This window comes from Saimiri boliviensis, chromosome 3 (genome assembly GCF_048565385.1).
Source record: "Saimiri boliviensis isolate mSaiBol1 chromosome 3, mSaiBol1.pri, whole genome shotgun sequence".
Taxonomy (NCBI): domain Eukaryota; kingdom Metazoa; phylum Chordata; class Mammalia; order Primates; family Cebidae; genus Saimiri; species Saimiri boliviensis.
Genome location: NC_133451.1, coordinates 134,111,357 through 134,117,356, shown reverse-complemented (window position 1 = coordinate 134,117,356; position 6,000 = coordinate 134,111,357). Strand labels below are relative to the sequence as shown.

At 44.1% G+C, this 6,000-nt stretch overlaps 1 protein-coding gene across 6 annotated transcripts in view; it reads left to right on the top strand.

The window, feature by feature from the left end:
* The first annotated feature begins 3,279 nt into the window (after window positions 1–3,279).
* Window positions 3,280–6,000, top strand: part of GUCY1A1 (guanylate cyclase 1 soluble subunit alpha 1) — a 70,146-nt gene continuing 67,425 nt past the window's right edge. For 2 of the 6 annotated variants that reach the window (XM_074396793.1, XM_074396792.1), the window contains exons 1-2: window positions 3,280–3,532; window positions 3,922–3,995. The gene's annotated coding sequence lies outside the window, so the exon portion shown is untranslated. The other 4 variants (XM_074396796.1, XM_074396794.1, XM_074396797.1 and 1 more) reach the window with 3 other exon arrangements.

Here is a 6,000-nt window from a genome sequence, read left to right as displayed (position 1 = left end):
AGCTGAGATTATGGGTGCCCGCCACCACACCTGGCTAATTTTTTGCATTTTGTAGAGACAGGGTTTCACCATGTTGGTCAGGCTGGTCTTGAACTCCTGACCTCAGATGATCCACCTCCCTCGGCCTCTGAAAGTGCTGGATTACAGGCATGAACCACCACACTTGGCTCCCTTTCTATTTTCAAAGCCAGTAATTGCTGAGCGAGTCTTTCTAACATAGCATCACTCCAACTCTGACTCTATTGCTTTTATAAGGACCCTTTTGATTACTTTGGGTTCACCTGCCTAATCTGGAATATTCTTCCCATCTCAAGACCAGCTGATTAGTAACCCTAATTCCATCTGCATCCTTACTTCTCCCTTTCCATGTAATATTGCATATTCACAGTTTCTAAGGATAGCAGGCTGACATCTTTGGAGTGCCATTATTCTTACCACTGTATTTACTTCTCACAAACACCAACTCCTTGATACCGTGGACGACATTTCTGTTACCATCAGAATCTCTTCTAGTTCAGGCTACTTCATGAATGTCTATACCAGGACTAGAAATGTATTCACACCAGTCTAATATGATTTAGTTTTTCTAACTAAACCTTTACATTCATATAAAAGAGACATTTTGGAGTGTTTGCATCATCTTACAGCAAGTTACCAGTGCAAAATTTATCTAAGCAGGTACACTAAAACAAATTGAAAATGAATAATACTAAGAAAAGGAAGAAATAAAAAGACAGAAGTTTATCTTAATTTTCTGTGTTTAAGAGGTTATCCCAATTTGGTAAATAGTACAATCCATGGTTTGTTTGTTTGCTAAAAATAAAACAAAGCTCTGCCCCTGACATGTATATAACACTTCTCTCATTTCTACCCTTTTGCCATTCTCTCTCTTAATTCCCTCTGGTTTATGAATTTGTTATGGTCCACAAAGTCAGTAGAGATGAAATCATTAGTCCCATTACTTTATTTGAACTGACATGGCAATAGTAACCCAGAAAAATAAAGACGCTGGTTCTAAAAATCTTTGGATTTAGGAAGATTCATATAATGTGTTTTGAGGCTTATCATACTTAACACCTTGATAGTAGATCAGTGCTTTTCAAACTTTAATGTGCGTGGATATCACTTGGGGATTCTGTTAAATGGATATTCTAATTCAATTGGTTTGGAGAGGTGCCTGAACTTCTGTATTTCTAACAAGACTGCAGGTTATGGGATACTGCTGAAACCATACTCTGAGTAGCAAGGATTTAGATACTATCTCTAGTTGCTATTGTCATTTCACTTGCAAGTGTGAAATTAATGTACATTTAAATGCTTTTATATTGTTGTAGGTACAAGAAGCACAAAGCATCTTGAGAGGAAATGAAAATATCTTGAGCTTCTCTGCCAGCGCCAACATGGCTAGAATGATTGCTTTACACTGAATAATTTTCCTTGTTAACATTTTTATTAAGTTGTCATGACAACTTTCTTATTCTCAATAAAGTGGAGGAAAGTAGTTTTTAACCCATAAGTCAACTATAAGAAAGAAGAATCGACCTGGAAGAGGATGAAATATTCAGATATTGATTCATCCACTCAGAGTCATTTTAGTGAATCCCGTTATGAACCATGTTCACTGCTAGGAAATGAGGCTGTGAGGGTTAGTACTTCCCTAACATCAAGGAACTCTTGTTACTTTTTTAGCACATATCAAACATCCAGATTACAGAATGTCTTTTGTAATCACCTTCTGGTGGTTCTAGCCACGATTATGCTTAGATTGGTTGCTTACTCTTCTTACCCATTGTCTGAGAGTCACAAAGGGTAGAGGAGGAAGAAGACAAGACATTCTCCAGTTGAGAGTCTACCCCTGATAAAGCTGAGTAGCTTCTGGCAGAATGGACTGGGGTTCAGTGCAATACTAATCAAGGAGTTTGGTATGCTATAAAACTTGAGAACTGTAGAAGTCAAAATTAAGGGTTAAATAAATCATGTTCCAGAATGAAAGGAATATTGGTAATGGTATCAGCAGCAGAAGACAACAACAACAAAGTCTTTATATAAGCCTGAAACTCATGCCAACCGCGGATCAGGCATCTGAACCCGACCTATCTTTCTACCATATCTTCCTACAGGTTTCTTTACGTACATTTTATTTCTACCAGATGGTACTACTCTTTGAATAACAGTGCCATGCCTTTTCAACCTCTATATGTTTGCTCACAAGTTTCCCTCTGTCAGAAAAAAGCAAAGACACCAAAAAAACTTCCTCTATTTTATCGTTTTCCAAATATGACCAATCCTTCAAGTCCTATCTCTAATACTGTTCTTTTATGAAACCTGTCAGACAATATCTCATTTTCTTCTGAATATTCATAGCATTTAATTTACTTAAAATAGTATGACTTCCCTCTTCCTTTTACTTATGAATTACTATGTATTTTCTTAAGGTTTCCTTCTACATCTGAAGTTCTAAATATTCTTAGTACAAATGCCCTGCTGATCTAAGAGAGTATCATGGTTTAAATGCAGAGGAAAAGAAGTTTCTGAGATGGCAGGAGGGCAAAAGTTTCTGTGGCTACCTGTGCTTATTATAGCTGACTTTCTTAACTGTTCCTGAGTTGCTTAAATGTATTTGTTTTCCTGATTCTGATTAATGTTCGCCATGAGGCAAGCACAGCAGGCAAGGCTGGGAGTAAGTTTGCAAATGTGATGAGCTTAAAGTGGGGCCACATTAGTTGGTGGATTTGGGAAACATATAAAAGAGGAAGATAACCATGAATTGAATTGAATTGAAGAGGGATCACATAAAGTTCATGATTAATTGTTAATTCACAATGAAACAGCATGATGGGATCTTTTTTAAGTCAGAAAGGTGACTAAAAGCATAGAATCACAACACACACATAGGTAACAAATAGAACTAAGCGCACCGAGCCAAGCAGAAGCCAGCCTTTACTCAAAAGATGTAAAATCTCTGTAACCATAAAATTGCTTCTGCAAAGAAGTATATTGGCTTCAAATCTGAAAACTAGCACAAGAAAATCATCAGCGCAGATGTCAACTTCCCGGCAGAAATGTTGTTTTTAACTGGAAAACTGCAGTGTTTCTGAACCAGTGCACAGAGAAGAAGACATGTTTTTGTTTTCAAGTGGGTCAATTGGGTCAATTTTTCCTGGAGTCTTCTCCAACTTTTTCCCTTCTCTCTCTCTCTCTCTCTCTCTCTCTCTCTCTCTCTCTCTCTCTCTCTCTCTCTCTCACTTTTGTACACTGCCCCTAGGTCTCAGTATCCACACAGTAATTTCTGGGATGGCGATTGGGCGGCTGCAGAGACCAGGACTCGGTTCCCCTGCCCTATTCTGAGCCTAGTGGGTGGGACACAGAACAGAGTCAGTTTTCCAGAAGTAGGTTTTAGTGCAGAGTTTTCCTACACTTTTCCTGCCCTAGAGCAGCGAGCAGACTGGAGCAGACCCAGGGGAAGGACACCTGCGGGTGAAGGAGCGCCTGGAGCAGCCTAGGGACCCCAGCCCAGCGTGATCTCACCATGGTGCGTTTTGGCTGCTACTTTCTTTTTCAGTCTTTCGACGCAGAGAAGGGGAGGAGACGGGGAGAGGTCTGAAAAAATCGAATGCCATAGAGAAAGGAACTGCAAGGGTTCTTTTGGGGTGATCAAAGAGGGAGATACAGTCAGACACAGAGAGACAAAGGCAGGGGCGGACTGAAGGTCTGGGAGCCACGCGGTCGACACCGTTTCCGAGGCACGCCGCCTCCCGCCCAGCCTGTTGAGCAGGTAGACACGAGCGACCCGAGCGTCAGCGCCGCTGCCGCGAGTGCCCAGGGTGCACACAGGCGGGGACCGACAGGTGCCACTGCAGGGTCCCGTCTCCCGCTCACCGCCTGCCACCCCTGACGCCCTCTCTCTTTCTCCTTTCGCAGTGCGGATTTGCTAGGCGCGCCCTGGAGCTGCTAGAGATCCGGAAGCACAGCCCCGAGGTGTGCGAAGCCACCAAGTAAGTGGTCGCCGCGTCCCCACGCGGGTCGGGGCTGCTCAGACAAGCGGTCCTTCTTCAGGGACCCCTTCTTGGGCTGGGCGTCCTTCCCCTCCTGGGAAACCTTCCCTAAGCTCCCAAATTGCCCAGCCCTGGGGAGCCAGGGCCCGGTTCCCACGCTAGGGAGGAGCGAGAGGAAAAGAGACGACGCCCGGAGGGCCGGCCCTGGGCCCGGGGGACCCGCGGTGCGCGAGGGAGGAGCACTGACTGGGGTGGGCGCCTGGCAGCGCCGCGCCGGCGGCTGCGCTCGCTGGGCCGGGCCGTGAGAACGCGCGGGGCGCGCGGGGGCCGCTGCTCTCCCACGGCCGGGGCGCCCGGGCCGCAGAGCCCGCCAGCCCCGTGCAGCGCCGCGGCCTCCAGCGCGCGGGCAGGCGAGCGAACGGGCGCAGCCGGGGAATGCCTGGACCCCGGGGAGCAGCGGGGCTGGAGGCGGCTGCGGGCTTCAGGGCAACTTCACCCGGCGGGCTGCGGCGTGGGTAAGCGGCGCGTGCTCCCCACAGCAAACCCTGCGATCGCTGGGCTGCCCAGAGAAGGCAGCAGGCTAACTTCCAGCGACTGCCCAGCGGCTCCACGAGGTGTGCGCTTGTGTGCGAGACAGAATTCATTTACTGCTTAGCAGTCCCGTTTCTGCTTTCGTCGGGACTGAGACTCTAGGAGAAACGGTGAGCAGGGGGCCACCGGGGTCTCCGCGCCAGGCTGCACCCCGTCGCCCGAGCTGCCTGCCAGTGACGATGGTGTGAGGGGCTGCGTTGCACTGTGGTCATGTGATTTCAGGCTATGGATTTCGTGCGTCTTTCTTTGCTCACGGATTTTCACATGATTATTCTTTTATTGTGCACTCGATAAACAGTTTACATCTTCTGAAGTAAGCCAGAAGATCTTAAGGCTCACTTAACGATGACTGGTGGAAGGCATCTTGAATCGAACCTATGGAAACAGTGCTGGGTTTTAAATAGGGCAGATATTTTTTCTTTCATTTGAACTTCATTTATTACATATCAATAGTGATGTTTCAGGATCAGTCCTCCTATGGTGATTTCACTAAATGCCTATTTAATGAATTCTTGATTTGATTTTATTACATCTCTACCACTTACTAGAAGGGCCTTGGTAGGAACGTCAAACTTTCCTGTTACATATAGGTAAGGGTTGAAGCCCTTAATTATGTAAATTTTTATATCTTGGTTCATAGTGTAGAAGTGGTCTGTTGCTTTTCCTAAAATGGCTATACGTATTTCTTTTTCTTTAATAGTGATTATTTCAGGTACCTTATTATGCACAGTGGTAAAAAATCAACGCGTTATGATAGTAACGACGTGACCAAAATAAGCAACACTTGATTCGTCTGAAAGTTATGTGTATAAACTTCATTATTCCTTCAGTGGAAGTTGTCTATACAGTCTATGCTTTGCTCAGCCTAAACAACTGGGTCTGTGGATCTTCTTCTGGGGGCTTGCAGTTCCTAAAATTGTACTTAAACATTAGAGATGCTGCATTTTAAGGGAGTTAGTACAGAGTCAAATATCAAATAACACAAAATTAAGGACCACAGGGTAAAACCACGTAAGCCACACATTTTCTTGTCAAAACAACAGGCTCTCTACATAGAGCCTGCAGACATAGGCCAGCAGAAAAATTTCAGAACAATTAAATGGTGTTAATATAATTAAACATTTCACAAGACCAGATGCATGTATTTTGATGCATTAGGAGATAAGTCTGTGAAGTTTATTCAGTAGAATTTTGTAGTGAATAGCTGCGTACCCTATATTTACTCTTGTATTTTAAGATCTCTATTAAAAGGCAGAAAATAAAAATTATGTTTTTGTCTTTGAAATCCAATCAACATATAAAGTACTTATGCTTGACATGGTGTCTCAAAGTGTATGAAATATAAGTAACCCCTTAAAGTTCTTGCTTCTAGATATTCAGGTATTAAATAACATGATTAAAATAGTTTTCTGTC